Source organism: Andrographis paniculata, unplaced genomic scaffold (assembly GCF_009805555.1).
Source record: "Andrographis paniculata isolate CXL003 unplaced genomic scaffold, ASM980555v1 Contig22END, whole genome shotgun sequence".
In the NCBI taxonomy this organism is placed as follows: Eukaryota; Viridiplantae; Streptophyta; class Magnoliopsida; order Lamiales; family Acanthaceae; genus Andrographis; species Andrographis paniculata.
This window is the reverse complement of record NW_026137513.1, coordinates 1,832,160-1,850,874: the sequence shown is the minus strand read 5'-3', so window position 1 is coordinate 1,850,874 and position 18,715 is coordinate 1,832,160. Positions and strand designations below refer to the sequence as shown.

The 18,715-nt window shown below is 29.0% G+C and overlaps 2 long non-coding RNA genes across 2 annotated transcripts; both read right to left on the bottom strand.

The window, feature by feature from the left end:
• Window positions 1–356: 356 nt before the first annotated feature.
• On the bottom strand, window positions 357–2,222 carry LOC127245610 (uncharacterized). The gene is made up of 3 exons (XR_007837457.1): window positions 2,129–2,222; window positions 1,978–2,015; window positions 357–682 (listed from the first exon to the last, which is right to left on the bottom strand). It is a non-coding gene; the product is annotated as an uncharacterized LOC127245610 (long non-coding RNA).
• A 14,354-nt stretch (window positions 2,223–16,576) lies between these two features.
• Window positions 16,577–18,644, bottom strand: LOC127245579 (uncharacterized). Its single transcript, XR_007837452.1, has 4 exons — window positions 18,252–18,644; window positions 17,154–17,859; window positions 16,999–17,079; window positions 16,577–16,786 (listed from the first exon to the last, which is right to left on the bottom strand). It is a non-coding gene; the product is annotated as an uncharacterized LOC127245579 (long non-coding RNA).
• Window positions 18,645–18,715: the final 71 nt, after the last annotated feature.

Below are 18,715 nucleotides of genomic sequence, written 5' to 3'. Positions count from 1 at the left end.
AAATAGAGTCAGATTGCTACTGCCTTCATTTTGTATAACATGTTTTTACACGATCATTTTATATAAATAAAAATTTAAAGTGAATCTTACTAACCTGTCCTAATATAGTGGATGCTCATTTACAACATATATGTTGCTTATGCAACCATTTTCCTACATTATTGATAGAGATTACAATATTTCTACGATATGTTTAAAAATTAGAAAAAGTTTACAAAATAGTCTCACCATTGAATTCCTTTAGTGCTGCCTGTGGTTCCTATATTAATATTAAAATGAATACATTTTTTATGAGTCATATAAAAATCGAAACATATAATAAACAAAAATAGAGTATATGAACAATACTTTTTGGATAAGCAAACTTAAATGAATTACACGATCTTTGATCCCACATCACCCTTTTGAGAACTATGTATTAAAATAAAAGTAGTATCACAATTATATCACAAGGTTGCCACATATTGAAAACAAAATAAACAAAGAATAAATGAGTTGAAGGACGTACGTGCAAGATGGAAATACCGAGAAAAATTCAAACAACAGAGCATCAGGGACGTCAGGACTCAAATTTGCAACTACTATGGTAAAGTGATCTACTATTGTACCATTTATTGTCATGTTTGTAATTAGTTCTTTCGACTGAAACCAATCAAATATCAAGGGTACATCCATTCCGCTCCTACATAGAAGGATTGTTAGAATACAATGACAAATATTTAAGAAAAAGATTGATTTTGAAATTGAAATTGAACAACACTTGTAATCATATCTTCCTACCTACAATTAGAGCTAACAAAAATTGACCCGACACGAAATAATTGAGTTTGGATCAAATATTTCAACCCGATTATGTATATGGGTTGACATGAACCCGACACGATAATGAACGGGTCGGGTTAGGGTTGAGGCTCTCAACTCGAACCCGACACGACAACCCGATTATAATATATTAATATTAATTAATATATTTATTATATATGTAAAATAATCATAATTTAATAATTTTCTCATAAATTAATTTAAACTAAGTTCAATTTTAAATAATTCAACCTAATTTACGCTCAAACTAATAAAAACTAACATAACACGACAACATAACAAAAAATTATTTAATTTGAATCAAGAAATTTGACTTAATTATGTATACGGGTCAACACGAGTCAACCTGAACCCGACACGATAATAAACGGGTCAACACGAACCCGACACGATCATAAACGGGTCGGGTTAGGGTTTTTAACCCGTTTAAAGTATTCAACCCGACACGAATCTGACACAAATCGACTCATTGTCAGCTCTACTTACAATTCACGATAATATTTTGCATTCTATGAAACATAATTAATAAAAGTATTAATGTTCTAAGAATAAATAGACAATTAGTAAAAATCTAACCGGTATTTATTGTCGAAGTCCTTAAATAAACTAGGTAAATACACCATTTGTAAGCTATGTACAACAAATCTCATTTCAACTTCAGAATCATCAACCCAATTTAGATCTATTTTCAAATTGTTAGTTTTCATCCCACTAGACTTCTCCACTACAGGCAGAGGAAGTCATCCATAATTTTGACTCTTAGAACATGCGGTATGCTCAATAACGGAAGAAGAAATTGGTTCTAATTTTGGAGAATCAGAGCTCAATGAATCCGAAATTATGCCATAACAAGCCAACATGCTCTCAGTCTTGTCGTATGAACTTAGTAAGCTAACCTTTTTGATAGAGATTAATTTCTTCTTCGAAGATGACATGAGCTACTTGTAGAGCACCGATTCAAAAATAATCACCAAAATGAAAAATCTCGGTAATTTAGGGTAAAATTAGGAATGAAAATAAATCTTTATACTAAAATGCTAAATTTACCAACAACAAAAAGGTAAAAAAAAAAAAATTGAACAAAAGAATCGATCCTTAACTCTGCAGTAGAAGAATCACTGGATTCGACAATAGCTCGAACAAATCGATGCTTACCTCTGAGATCGATGTTTGCCTCTGAGATTGATGCTTACCTGCAAAATCAATTTTTACATCTCGGTGAATGATTCCAATCCGCCGAAGATAGAAAATCCTGACTCGATGATGGGTCTAAATAAAACAAAAAAAAATCTAAAGAAGAGAATACCCTGATCCGTGGAAGAACGAGAACGTGCAGAAGAAAGTAATAGAGAAAGAAGGAAGATGATTTTGGTTAATGTGTAGAGACATAAATTCGTGTGATTAGATTTTTAATAAATAGAGTGGTTGTGATTTATCTTCCCATTTTATTTAATAAGCAATACTTTTTTTAATTATATAAATAAGTTTAAATTATTTTAATTTGTTAAATTATTTATTAATTATTACTTAAAAAAGAAATGGGACTAATTTTGTGGGACGGCTAAAAAAAAATAAGACTAATTTCGTGGGACAGAGGGAGTATAATATTACTTGAGTTAGGCTATAATTAGGACTAATCAGTAGCTTGCTTATAAGTACTAATCCATTGGATTATATTTAACCGTACATATGAGATTATAGAAAGGGTTATGTTCGTAAATTTACAATGGATTTAAAAAGTGCTAAATTACGGATTGAAATTTGACTTTCTATTTCTTGCGTGATCATCATATTGAAATATTCTTCTTTCTTTTATTTTTTTCCTACATTTTTAGTCACAGTAATCGACGTCAGTGACTCTTTTACCAAAGTCATAGTCGGAAAGTCGAAGACGTGTTCAAAAATTGAGTCGTTGGGCGACCATGGATGCACAATCGACAACAACTTCTTGTGACAACATTGTAAAGGTGAAGAGCGGACTGAAAATCTTGTCGAATCAGGCATTGAAAGGGCAGGTACTTACTCGAAATGATATTTCGTGTATTGGCTTAAATTTATTTTAAGAACCTGATTGTCATCTCGATAGCACCTAATTCACATTGTTCTATTCATTTTTCTTAGCATTATCAGCAATAGTTTTGAGATATTGAATTCAAAGATCAGAAGATTATTCACAGCAATTTGTTCATGCGTAAAAGTTAATAACACAATAAAATACAATATAAACACAATGAAAGTTTTCTTTGTTTGTCATTGCATTTTTGGAAGGCATAGAAATAACATATGTACATATTTAAACTAGATTAATGAATTTTACATCTAGTTTACATGTTATGCTGACTTATTTTGATTAAAAATAAGTAGTAAACTAAATTTAGAACACAATTAAATAGAAGTAGCAATACTTCGATTCATGATAATCTACTGCGTATGATTTTTTCTTTGAATCTCTGTAGATAAGGTGGATATGATAGGCATGATATTCCATAAATTTGAGGATGCGTGTAACTTCCATTGTGATTATGCACACAATATGGGCTTTGATGTAAGGATAAAAATGTAAAAGAAAAAAAAAAGACCCTAAAAGTTTCAATACAATAAGGAAGGATATCATTTTTGTAGTAAGCTATTCACGGCCAAATAAAGCAAAAACATATGCATAAAGAATTCCACACCTTAGTACACTTCAATTCAGGCACGGCCACCACTGAGGCTTTAACACACTTTTTCTTAGTAAGGTGTTCAAAAAGGGTGTCTAGGATAAGGTTTCTATCGATACAACAAGTATAGAATCTTTTAGCCACATTCTTATGATGTATGAAGTCAAAAAAATATATGTTAAATGCAATGCAAAACTGGTTAGTGGCGTGCACAATCTGGATAGTGTGGAGAAAATATAAAAATAAAAAGGAGGACACTATGAAACAATGCATGTCGTCGGTGGGGTGAGCACTTAACATGTCGCCCTTCTAAATCTTATCGCGAACTTGCTTCAAGCCACTAATAAGATTGTCCCTAATTAACCCTGCTCAATTGAAGCGATCTGCATTCCCTTTCTTCTTCAAAAATTCTAGGTATGTATAATGAACTCTAGAGCGCGATGACGGTGCTAGCAAAGTACATATAGCATAAAGCACATAAACCCTCCAGTAGTCAAAGTTTCTCCGGCCGTCTTCTCCCTATAGAAGTGTCTTTTGATCACTATCATTTATATACTTTGTCTTTCCGTTTATAAGCATGTACTCCCTAGCGACTTGTTGGCATATAGATAACACTCATCGAACTTAGTAATTAAAATTGGAAAGCAATTAGCACCATATGGGATGCCGTAAACATAGGCAATGTCTTTTTCTGAATTGTACTATTCATCTTCATTTGGTAACATAAAAAACAACTTTTGTGTATCCAAAAAATGTAATTAACTGCAGCACCGGCTCCACTGAAATTAAGTGGCCATTGAAACAACTGTTTTGGATGGCCGACTCCTCGATTGGTTGACCGGACTAGAGATTTGTTTATTAGTGTTGTTGATTTTTCTCGAAACACATGAGAATTGCATGTACATTCCTACGACTTGGATATGTTCACTTTCTTCACCATTTATTTTAATAAGAACAACAATAGTAATATTGAGAAAATGACAAGCACATACCAAAAAAGATGAGAGGTAGATTAATCAAAGTACATATCGAAAAAGGAAAGAATGTAAAATATGGTAATTTCTGTAACTAAAAAATATTAATAAAATCTTCTTACTTATTTAAACCAACGAAATACAATATAATAGTTAGAACATCATACTTTCTCTATTAGCTCAGTTCGTTTTAGAGATAGTGCAACTTGGAAAATGGGAAATCTTGAGTTTAAAATAAAAAGTCAATTGGATCATGCATAATTCCATAATTGCATAACCTTAATCGTAGCAAGAATTATGAATTAGAATAATGTGTTGCAGTTATGAAATTATCCATAACTGTCTTATGAGATTATGTTAATGTCACTTTACCATCATAACCCTAGTAAAATCTAACCATTTGATAATATTTGATGATGATCTAACGGATATTGGTAAGTCTACACGGTGTTAGACTGGAAATGGTGTAAATACGATAACCGCCTACATATAATAAATATGTTATTTTATTCAATAAAAAATAATATTTTATATTAAATTATTTATTTATTCTATATTATTTTTTATATCATTGAGATAATTTTTCCAATCGAATAATTTAATATAAAATATTATTTTTTATATCATTGAGATAATTTCTCCTATAGTATAAAAATTACATCTATCAAAAAACACAAACTTAACATATTACTCCCTCCGTCCATATAATTTGTCTCTATTTTCTATTTTCATTTGTCCCACATAACTTGCCTTTTCCTTTTTTAGAAATAAAATTATACATTTTAATCGCATTTAAAATTTTATATTTTATCATTTTTTTAATCTTAATTAAACATTTAGTTATCTTAATCTTAATTAAACTATTTAGATATCTTAATCTTAATCTATAATTATTTTTATTATACAATAATTATTTTTGTTAATACACTTCTTAATTATATACTAATCATACTTTACTTAAATTCTCGTATATACAGTAACACGCCCAAATTACGTGGGACGGAGGGAGTATCTCTTTAAAATCAGAGTGTTTTAAACATTTTCATTTTGTATAATTCAACATATTAATACACATGTCTCCCCCATCCACGTAAAAAGATTTTACACTTTTATTATGTCCATCAATAAGAGTTATATTTCTTATTTAATAAATATTTAATCTAGTATATATTACAAATACATTTTCCATTATATTTTATTAATATATCATTACATTATTTTACATATCAATTAAAATAACAAATAAATTAAATTATTAAACCTAACTATATTTTAAGAAATATTAAAACACACATTTAACTAAAAAATCTAAATTAAATCACCTAAAATTAATTTACCAAGACTAAACAAAATTTAAAATAGAAAAAGTATCATAATCCCACCCCTTCCTCCCAAAAAAATATATATATATATATTCTCAAACCCAATTTTCACCCATGGTTGAGATTCTCTCTATTCTTTCCTCCCTAATCGCGAACCCAAATTGATCTATCACATTTGTTGCGATCGATTCTTTACTAGCGAGTTTTAATAGAACGCAGATGGTTGACGTGGTGTCGTCCTCGCTGAACTTCCCCTTCAATTAACTTTAAAGTAATTATATGAAAGGATTGTAGATTGAGCTACAACTTTCACATTTTTGTGGGTTGGGGTTCAATCCCCATTAGGCACACTGGTGTCGAAAGATACAACAACAACAACAATAATAATAATAATAATAATAATAATAATAATAATTGTTTGGGTAATTCTATTTGTAAGTTAATTGTCTTTAACACCGAAGTTAGGATGGTTTGTTTCGTCAGTTGATCTTTGCTACAACAATATTCTATATATTGTACTTTCTCCGTCCGTCTTTAAAGGTCACATTTACCTTTTATGTCATTGTATTTAATATTTAAAATATTCTTATATTTGTATAATTTTTTGTACAAATGTCTCTCTATTAGTATTATAAGACACTAATTAAAATATTTTTTTGCATTTTTTTCTTAATTTGTACTACGTATTGATGTAATAATTAATATTCAAAGATTAATACGCAAAAAGTAAATGAGACTCTTAGAACCGGATGAGGGTAGTATTTGATACGAGTCTTTTTTTATTTTTTATTTTTTGGCATCTTAATTCTAACCGAAGAACCCCTGTGATGTGCATAATCATAATAGAAATTATATGCATAATGTGATTTTGTGAATTTTATTTTATGTCAATCTATGAATTTTTTTTTATATATTTGATGCTAGAAAATATAAACAATACGTTTCTATTGAAATTTAAAATACTTTCACACAATATAGATAACGTGGGTTTACCTATCTACATTTGTTGCAATAATGTTATTCCATGTATTGTATATTATTTGAATTTTTTTCTACAATTTAATTATAACGGCAAAGCTCCTATTGTGTGCATGCTCATAAAAATTTTATACATTTTCTATTTTTGTAAATTTCATTATATGTCAATTTATGGATTTTATATATATATATATTATATGTTGAGAAACTTCAAATAATATGTTCTATTAAAATCTGAAATACTTGTACATAATATATTGGTTGTTTTGCACTGGTTTAAAATTAATTTGAATTTATGTTTAAAAAGTATTTTAATGTGATATTTTGTAAGAAAAAATAGTATATTTTATTAGAAATTGTATGAAGTGAATAATGTTGATTATAATTTAAAATATTAAAAACTATTGTAAAATATGCTTTTATTGAAATTTAAAAGATTTCCACCCTATCCTTTTATTGAAATTTAAAATATTTTCATCCAATATAAACACTTAAATCAGATATGTAATTGTAATTATTTTTGTAATTAAAAATAATTTTAGTAGCTAATAACTTATTTTTGAATAATAGAATGAATTTGAGTAAAATAAATTATTTTTAAGAATGGTTTCTAAGTTTTTTTATTGAGATGATCGCTATCAAAACCAAATTTTTGTGAGTGATACATAACATCCATATACACTTATTGATTGGATGTAAAATTTTAATCATGTCTCAATTTTTTAATTATATTTTTAACATAAATAAAAAATGACTTAAAAGACTACAAGAAAAGCCATAAAGATAAAATTATTATTTAACATAAAATATCACCAATTATATTAAATTTAATATTTTTTAATATTCATGTCAAAAATAAATATAATTCTATGAAGGGGATGAAAAACTATCAAAATGAATTGATTGGCCTGCTATATTCCACTTTTAAATAAGGTTGAGTTTAAATTTTTTTAGGTCCGTATTTGAGCTAATCCATGTGGGTTGGAAGCGGGTTAGCCTGCAGTGGGGCGGAATAGCTAGTGGGCCAAATAAATAAAATTATAATTATATCATATCTTTAATATTTTAAATGAATTTACCTATTTTATCATTTTAGTCTGTCCAAAATCAATATATTTATTTTATTTTTAGTAATTGTACTTACTAAATAATTTTAGAAAATTCTTACAATTTACATATTATTACAACAAAAATCATCATAATTGTTCAATACTAATATTCATCATTTTGAACGAAAGTGTAAAACCTCTGTTTAAACAAGAGTTTTTTTTTGGAGATTTTTTAAAAAATTTTGAAAGTTTGAAAGAAATTAAAAAGTCGTATTTGATTCTATATTTTGTGAGAGAAAATATATATTTTATATAATGTTTCTTTAAAATAAATAGTGTCAATGAGTGAAAATTTATTAAGTTTACTTATTATATTAAATTAAATTAAATTAAATAATTAATTAATTAAAAACTTTCATATTATACTAAACTAGTTAACCAATATATATATATTGTATGTAATATTACTCTCTTTTATAATTATTTTATCGATGTCGTTTTTTTATTTTAATTTTTTTTTTTTGTTTTTTTTATTTATTTTTTATTGTCTTTTAATTTCTTTTCTTCTAAAATTTATTGACAAATATGTAAGAATAATACGTATTTATTTTTTAAATATTTTCGATAAACAATTTTTTTTAAAAAAAATAAGGACTAATGATATTTAAAAGTTTGAATCAATTTATGTTACATAGTTATTGAAATATTTATTATTTAAATTTTAAAATAAAATTATTTTATATTAAATATATAAAAATAAATATATTTTTAATATTTTTTAATGTCCGTGAAATTGCCTGTTTGGCTCGCCACCGTGATGGGTTGGGTTGGACTGCTTAAATTTTAGTTTGTCCCACTGTGAATTGACTCGCAAATAATTTGATTATTTGCGGATTATGTGAATTGTGGACTAATCCATCCGGTCAATTCTTTTTGACGGCTTTAGATGAAAAGAATATAATATTATTTTTTTAATCTAGTAAATAAATAAATATTATAGTGTATTTCTTTTGATGACTTTGAAAAAAAAAATTTGAAAAGCACATAGTCAAATAATAAAAATACGAGGTTTGGTGGTTAAAGAAATACTATCTCAAAACCTTTAAGATAGGACAAACATAGTACAATTTTAAAATATAATATTAAATTAAAAATAAAAATAAAAATAAAATAAATATAAAAGGGAAAGAGGAATGAACATAGCAGCACGTCTCCAAGTAACTGAAGCTGGGCCAACATAATTGGACAAATTTTGGATAGACCAATAATGAATTAATTGTTCATTGTACTCTATTTAAATACGGACCGGACCGGACCTACTGCTCTCCTCAAACATAATTAATGTACTACATTCGTCCCACATAATTTGTCCTTATTTTTTATTTTCGTCCGTCCTATATAATTTGTCCATTCTTTTTTTAAAAATATAATTATATACTTTAATCTTATTTTAAATTTTAAATTTTTTTAATCTTAATTAAACTATTTAGTTATCTTAATCTTAATCCACAATTATTTTTATTATACGATAATTATTTTTACTAATACACCTCTCAATTATTTACTAATCACACTTTAACTAAATTCTCGTATTTACAGCCCATAATACATGGGACGAAGAGAGTAATAAACTATTGCATCACCAAGTCCTTTCCAACATAACTTCGACTCCCTTCCAATCTTTGAATTACACATCACATACTATAATTTCAACTTATTCTATTTTTGTTCTCTCTCCTTTTTTTTTTTATTATTATTATTATTATTATTATTATTATTAGTAATGTGGAATCTCCACTACTCTCTAAGTACAAATAATAGTATGCAGAATAGTTATAATAATCAGAGGCAATTACAGTTTAGAGGTAATTACAGTTTAAACAAATAAATTGTAATTATTACAAGTTCACTCCACAATTTTGTTAGAGACTTATTATTATTATTATTATTATTATTATAATTAAATTGCATTTTGTTCAATTAATATATTTTTATAATTGCTCTGTCCTATTGAAAGATTACCACTTTTTATTTTTGATCCTCTCAAAATAAGATTATCATTTTCTAATTTAGTAATTGTATTATCTACCTAACATAATATATATTTTTTCAACTTACAATATATTACACAAATGTCATTACTTTTATATTACACCATACTAATAAGGGTATTTTTGTCTTTTTTACTACAATCTAATATAATACTGATATTAAAAAATATACGTGCAAAAAATAAATGTCCCCCTTCCAATGGGACGGAGGGAGTAGTACAATTTTTTATGATAAAAAACATACTTCTTTTTTATCCAAATTAATTTTTTATTTGTCATCTAAATTTATTTTTATTTTCTTTTTTAGTAATTTTTTTCTATTTTTTCTTTAACCTAAAAAGTAATTTTTTTTTTAAATTCGTATCCGATCAAATAAGTACACAATTGGACGACGGAGAGAGTATTATTTATATGGCTCCATGCTGACAATACATTGCAGCATACTCTGTGCTATTAGACAGTACAAGGTGTTACTGCAAGCAACACATCGTATGCATTTATATAATACAAATACAACACATAAACTATCAGCACAAGCTATAGTCTTATACAACACAAATAATAGTTGATTTCAGCCCACCACATAATGTTATACAGCACGCTTATAATTATAAACCAACAACACATCTCCTTACTATATAGCATGTGTTGTGTATAATAAGACTGCATACTATTTATATATTGCGGGTGACGGTCCTCAATTTTTCTAAATCAGCACCCTAAATATTCCCTATTGACACATACTTACACTATATATAATATATTTTTTATTCACTCACAAAAAACTCAACAATAAATAAGGTCTCGTTTACCTTTTACGCAATTTTACTTAGCATTAAAAATATCATTATATTTGTATAATTTTTCATACAAATATATTTTATTAGTATTATAAGATACTAATTACATTTTGATAATAATTAATATTAAAAAATCAACATATAAAAAGTAAATAAGACTCTTATAATCTGATAAAAATAGTATTATTTGGTTATATTAATTTTTCATACTTAACATTGAAAAAAAAAAAAAAAAAAAAAAGGAAATAAATACATACATAAACCAATGTGTGCATATATTTAAAAGTATTTGAGTTAGAGGTGCGGCAGTTGAGGAATCTGCAACATGAATCGCCGTCCAAGTCAAGAATAATCGAATAATCCATTATTGAATCATCTATAAATATTTATTATTATTATTATTATTATTATTACTATTATTATTATTATGCATGTGGGGAACAGAATTGATACCCTCTCGATCATATCGTGAAATTAATTCATTCATCAAAAAGAGAAAATAATAATAATAATAAACTCATTCGTTGCTAGTATTTTTTATTATTATTATTTTTACTTTGTTTATATTAATTTAAATATTGCATTCCTTCCGTATATATAATATTTCTTCCGTCTCATTGAAAGATTGTTATTTTTTATTTTCGTCCGTCCCAAAATAAATGTTACCATTTCCTAATTTAGTAATTGTACTACCTACCTAACATACACTTTTAACTTACACTATATTACACAAATGACATTACTTTTATATTACACAATACTGATAGGAGTATTTTCGTCTTTTTAACTCAACTCATTATAATATTAATAGTAAAAAATTTACGTGCAAAAAGTAAACGACAACCTTATATCGCACCGGAGGAAGTATCATAATTTTCAATTATATTCATTCTACGTCTCATATTACTTTTATTTCCTTTGAAAAAAAATTACATATTTTAATTTCATTTTAAATTTTATAATTTTTAATTTTAAAAAGAAAATTAATGAGATTAATTAGTTAACTTAATATTATAGGGTGTATTCATTTGAGGATTTATTAAATTTTAATAAATTTTAAAAAGAAGATTTAGGTGAATTTAAAAAATCTAGAAGTCATGCAAAATTCGATGGATTTTATTAATGAATTTTCATAAATTTGATTAGATTAATTTATCAATTTATATAGGATTACAAAACAATTTTTTTTATTGATTTATATAAACTTATATTAAATACTTGTAGGAAAAAATATACTATTCAACTTATTAAATAAAAACATAAAAAATAAATATATTAGTTTTCTTTTTTTTAAAAAAAACACATTATTATTCATCATTATGATTATTTTCATCTATCATTCTTGTCATTTTCATTTTCATTATGGTTATATATTAGTCTCATTTTTCACATAGCATTAGAAATACGTATTTTCCAAACATTAACTTTTGTTCTTTGCCATAGTTTATTTTTATCTTTTATGTCGAGACGTGGGAAATCTTTATCTTTATAATTCACTATTTTTGAAAAAAAAAATAAAAATAAAAAATTAGAGAAGTAAAAAGTAAAAAAATAATAAAATAATAGTTCAATGAAAAAAAAATAGATAAAACTGCACAATACCCACGGTAGTTTCATGAAATTGCATCAAATTCTTTCATTATTTGAAAACTACATGAAATCCCCTCATATTTTCATAAAGTCTGTGTACAACCTCGATCGTCCCCAATTAACAATGTTTGACGTTCACGCGCTGAAAGTGCGATTAGATTTCATAATATCCCTTCCTAAAGCTCTGAAGTTACCAATATGGCTATCATCTTTTATTTAAGTCTAAAATAATTTTAAAAAAAAACTTGTTACAATCCATGAAAGAATACTATGTTGCAGATTTGACCGAAGTATTCCGGACCATAGCTTCAGATCGGAAACTAAGTTGCTTTTTTATGAAATCGTTCAATGGGCTTTTAATTTTCGAGTAGAATTTGTTGTTGTAGTAGTACAGATCGCAGACTTATGTGTGTAATTTCTATTTCGATTTGTGTTAGGGTTAAAGATAGGGTTTAATTTTTGAATTCTTTTAAGAATGAAGTATGAAATCGACATTTTGGAATGAGAGTTGTTGGTTTTCTAGTTAAGTTCTTGGTAATTTTTGTTTTGCTTTGTGGGATCAAAAAATTGATTAATTGATACAACAAGATGTGAATATTTGAAATTAAAATCATTATTTCGGAAAAACAAAAGGATTGTTAAATTTTTCATTAACCAAGTAGCGTGAACTTTGCAAAATTCAAAAATCGGATTTCTCCTTCGTTCATTGCAAACTCAATTTGGAGTTTGCATTTATTCCAAAAAAATAGATTGGGTAAAGCTTGTGACACACCTGGGTTATTAAGTTTGCATTCGTTCATTGCAAAGTCAAGTCTGATTTATGTCAATATAATTTGTGTTTGCAACTGCCGAATAGGGAAACTATTTTGCAACTGCCGAATGGGGTCATGTGATTTCTTTCGATGGTTGAATCTTACAAACACCACTTTGGGGAATCGAGCGGAAATTATAACAATATGAATGATTTCGAGGTTAACTCAGCGTCAATGAATACCCAAGCGTTCAATAAAATAGAACATCGCAATAAAGAATTGTTCGCAGAGATAAAGTCATTGAATCAAAGACTTAAGATGTTTGAAATTTTAGTGTTTGTAGTATTGATACTTGTCGTAAAAATAACTTTCATGTAGGTCTATTTCGTGGTTAGTTTTGGAGCTATAGTTTCAAATTCAGAAATATTTGGAATTTTGTATTTGAATGGTATGTTTGAATTATACATTTGAATTATGCTTGAGATTATTCAAATATCATATGCCAATGTCTACCACGTACTATATTTTATTTGAGATTTAGATGTTCTAGAAAATTTCATCGCTTTTGAATAGGTAAAACCAATGACAAGCACAAGAAGTCATTCACACACATTAAAATCAAATGGACCATGAATCCTTGGAACGAGAAAATTCAAAAGTTTTTGAATAAGTACCTAAGTAGGTCTTGAAATTTGGTAACAATATTAACCTAAAACACAAAAACGAACCTTCAGATACTACATTATGGATACTTCGATAAGAAAAATTCCATACAAAACCCCCCAAAAAAATGACCGAACCTACCTTACGCCTACTTCTGAACAATATAATCCCATTGCGAACAACTAATATAAGTCATAATATCATACCAAATGCTACATCCATCCCGGAAGAAGAGTAACGTTTACTTTTTGCATGTAGATTTTTTAATATTAGTATTATATTGGTTTATAGTGAAAAAGACAAAAATGCCCATATTAGATTGTTTGATATAAAAGTAATGACATTTGTGTAACATATTGGAAGTTGTAAGGGTATTAATTATGTTAAGTAGGTAATACAATTACTAAATAAGAAAATGATATCCTTGTTTTAGGACGGACAAAAATGGAAAATGGTATCCTTCTTATGGGACAGGGAAAGTACTTGAACTTTACAATCTTAGAAAGTAGTCAGAAGAAACATAAGTTGCAATGCTATGCATCCACAACAGGAATTAGATGACAGAGCTGTAACATCCCCAGTTGGCTCATAATGGAAATACTACCGCCACACTGCATCATGAGGTCGTCACCTCCTACTTCGGGCCCCACAATACAGTGTTAAGGCTAAAATTAACCGTAAAAGCGCATTATTATATAACAAAATCTGATTTATAAATATTTACAAAACACACTCCTAAATAAGAGGGTTTTCCAGTTAAAAATTTATATATAATACAACATATGTAAGTTCACTCACTCAGTCCGTCTTTCTATATTCCGAGGCGTCCCCTGCCCCAGATGTGTCATGCATACCTAAACCAAATATTTTTCTTAAAAGAAGTCTAGAATTAAAACCATTTTAAGAACTAACGTGAAATATGTCATGTCATACCTTTTAAAATAAAGTCTAATTTTCGTCAATCATAAAATACGTGTCATGTCATGCCAATAGTGAAATGATGCAACAAAGATATCAAACTCGACAACAATGCACATGCACATATATATACATCCGCCGAAGTCAACAGCCGGAATAACCTCGACTCCATAATAACAGGTTCACTGCATCTGTCTAAGTGAGCAGCCGGAATAACCTCTGTCCCGTAATAACAAGCTCACTAGACCATCATCAATAAATAGCCGAAAAATCATCGGCTCAAGGAAGGACCTGATAAACCCATGATAATATAACGGCCATCCGGTCACTTTCATATACCCACCATACGACTCCCACAATCAATACATGGATAGCCGAACATTGTCGCCATTAACTACAAGACGCCCCATAGTCTATGATAGCGAAGATAGGACCCCCACTGACTAGCCCTATCCCGTGTAATGTAGTAGAATCCGTGCAACCTGGAATCACCCAAGGGAAACCCGGAAACTCTACTCCTCCTCGCGCACCCTAACGGGATCACGTTTGGAGTTTGGCATATGATCCTAAACTACCGGTAGACCTCACCAATTATCAGTCCAATGAGTGGAACAACACCGAACAAGAATGATTAGACCAAATACGTCTCAACTACAATGGGTCTAATCCCTTAATGACCGTGCGACTAAGTCACCCAGTTGTCCGACTACTATCGTCCACTATCGCCAAAGCATTACAGTACATCGAGATCGAATATCCTAACCCCAGATGATGCCCTCGTCTAGCACTACCGCACATGACGACTAAAAGATAGATCCATAAAAATATATCCGATAAACTGTGATATATATGTGCAACATGTCAATTAAGTGAATTTACCGAAAATGGTTGGTGAGACAGTTCACCTATCCTCTTTTTTATAAATTCACCAACGCGATCAAATACGTATATCAAATATCATAAACCGTGAAGTCTCCCACATGCATACACACACATATATATAAATATATACATGCACTGACAAAAGGATTCACATAATATCACATTAACATATTTAATTAGAATCGCATGCAACATGCATATCTAATTTCTTAAAATTAGATTTAATTCCTTACTTCTTACCTCTTATCGACACTCTTTAGCTTTTGCAATCTCACTCAAATCTCCTCCAACGTACACCTGCCTCATTATTTACTCCAATCAGATGAGCTATATGCTTATTCATAGAAGCTACTTCCTTATTCAAAAGCTAATTTTTATAATTAGCTCGTTGGATTTCAAACTTTTATATTTAGTAGAATACGATATTCTAGTTATAAAACTCTTATACCTCAAAATATTTATATCGCCCGATTATTAAATAAAATAAGGATATGAATAAACAGACTGGTGCAGTACACTGTCATTTTCATTTCGACTCGGATCGATACGAAATTCTGAAAATATAACGCTAGGACTACGAATAGGCTATTAGCTAAAAAAATTAGTCGATTAAATAGTCAAATAGCCAGTTATGAATTTTTGAAAAATTTCTAATTTAATATCTTCAATATCTAAATTCATATTAAAATTATAATTAAAAACTCTAAGTGTAGCAAAGAATACAATACTGGAGTCGGAATTGAAATCAAACAACTAAATCTTTTTCTATATTTTTTTTCTTCTTCCTTTTCTTCTTCTACTTCGTTTCTCCTCCGCCGCGTTCCTTGCTTCTGCGTTGCTTTGGTTGTAAGGTAAGATTTTGTTCATTTCTTTATATACTGTGTATATATATTATATTATATTATTATTATTAAACGCTATCATCTTATATATATACTTATATTTATATATTATTAATATCATCATTATCATCAACTTATTATTATTATTATTATATTATATATTTTTATTTTTATTTTTATCGATATTTATTCGTTTAACAGCTCTATAATTTTCACTAATATATAAAATAGGAATAAAATTTATTTTATAATATTAATTTATTGATCCCAAAATATTATAAAATATTTATTTTCGATAATAATATTATTTTATACACTCCGAAATCGGGGCATTACAACAGCACCTTATTTTCCCATATTGGTGCCTCTGCCTCGTCCCCACCGCAGAACAGATGTAAATTACACACTTCGCAGGATGGGTGAAATTGACAGTCTTCTATGAGACACGTCTATTGTGTTGGACATTGTCGTATTTGCGGCAACCTATGGAAGCAAAACAACAATAGAAAAGATTATAACTATGCAATGTCATGATTTGTTTTAACATGTTGCAACATGCCTGATCTGTTCCGGTAGTTGCAATCTCCGGGACATTTTGACTGTCTTGCGTGCTTGATTGAAGCTGTATGTGCGCAAAATAAAATCATTAAAATTCAGAATAATTATTGGACCGATAGTAAAAATTAAAATCATACCTACTCAACACGAGAGTTGTCTGCACTTCTGTTTTGGTGTTGGTTCCTACCTTGACTCCTACGTTAATTATTTCTTGTACTCTGAAAATGGAACGGTAGAGGGATGACGATGAAGATGAAATGTACAATTGATGATAGAGTAATTAGAACTGTACCGGTGGAGGGGCTGAATCATTCTTGCAGCTCCGCCAATTGTGATCTACTCGTCGGAACCGTTCATGTCAACAGCCTCGCCTTTTTCACGGAGTAGTTCCTCTATCGGATCGAAGCCACGGGTCATGTTCTCGTTTGGTTCATCATTAAACTGATCAGTTCTTACTCTACACATCTTCTCTACGAATGTATCTTCATTATCCTCATCACACTCAATAGACATTGTACCATGCTGAGCTTTTACATCCCGAGCTGGAACACTGCTATTGACTGGTTCATAACGTCTACTTGCCCAATCCCCGTGCCATTGCAGCATCCAGAGTTCATTGATCCTTCGTACTAGTCGTTCGTATTCGTCACAGACCATCATTAGAATGCCCTAAATCTCAGCGTAGATGCTTATAACATTTCTTTCGTAATAAACTTTGAACGTGTTTACAACATTTGCATCACTTTTACGCTGGTAAAGTCTTGAAGAAAACAATCCTAGAGGTCGTCACACTCGGCATGACAAAATGAGACCACTGTTTCCTTGCCCCATGCTCGGATATACATATCATAGAGAGCTCCCAAGTACATCCAGTATCTGGAAACCATACAATTCGACCACGATGGTAATCTCTTGTGGGGCTCTCTCATTTGATATAACTATCCAACCATAGATAGATAGTGACATGTGTGATTCCAGCCATTGTTGAGGGACCACACCTACACGCAAAAACGAAAAATAATTGTTAATACACATGATTATTAAATCAGTGTTCACACACGATACAAAGACAACGAAATTTACACAAATTATTTTAAACTCCGAAGCCTGTTGCATTTGCTCAACAACAATTCAACAACAAATTATTCTATAGAATAAACCTCATATGTCAGTGTCCCAGCCAAACCAACCTTGCCCTAAAAACCTTTCGCTCAAAACCACACTCACTACAGAGCTAAAATTGAAATAATCATCATATGTGAGCGACGGGCGACGAGACGCCCAAATTTGCGAAAAAAGGCCTAGTTCTATCGCCTATCGATCTACCCATCCATTCCAACCTAATTCACAAAATTAAAAACAAAAAAAAAAAAAAAAAAAAAAAACTCACCACTAAAGTTTTTGCAAGGCACTAGATGGTTGTTTCGACAGAAATCGCTAGCCAGAATCGAAAAACAGTCTCCTTCATGTTCCTCGTGAAGTTGCATCATCTGTTGAAGATTATTGGGAGAGAGAAAGGTGTTTTATTATTATTATTTAAAATAAGTAAATTACATAAAAGAAGTAAGATATTATCGAGGGGCATAACGGGAAAATTCAGATAAAAATTCTGATACCATCAATGCCCGTTGAGGTAAGGGGCTAGTGAGCAGACGTTACGAGACCACGAAGGAATTTCATGCATTTTTCAAAGAAAGAGGAATTTGATATAATTTCATGAAATCACAAGTGGGTATTGTGCAATTTTGCTAAAATAATATAAATTTCTAATTCATTTTTACAAGAAAAGCAATATAGTATATCGGCTAATTAAAAATGAGAGGAAGAATGTACTATATATTTATTATGATAAAA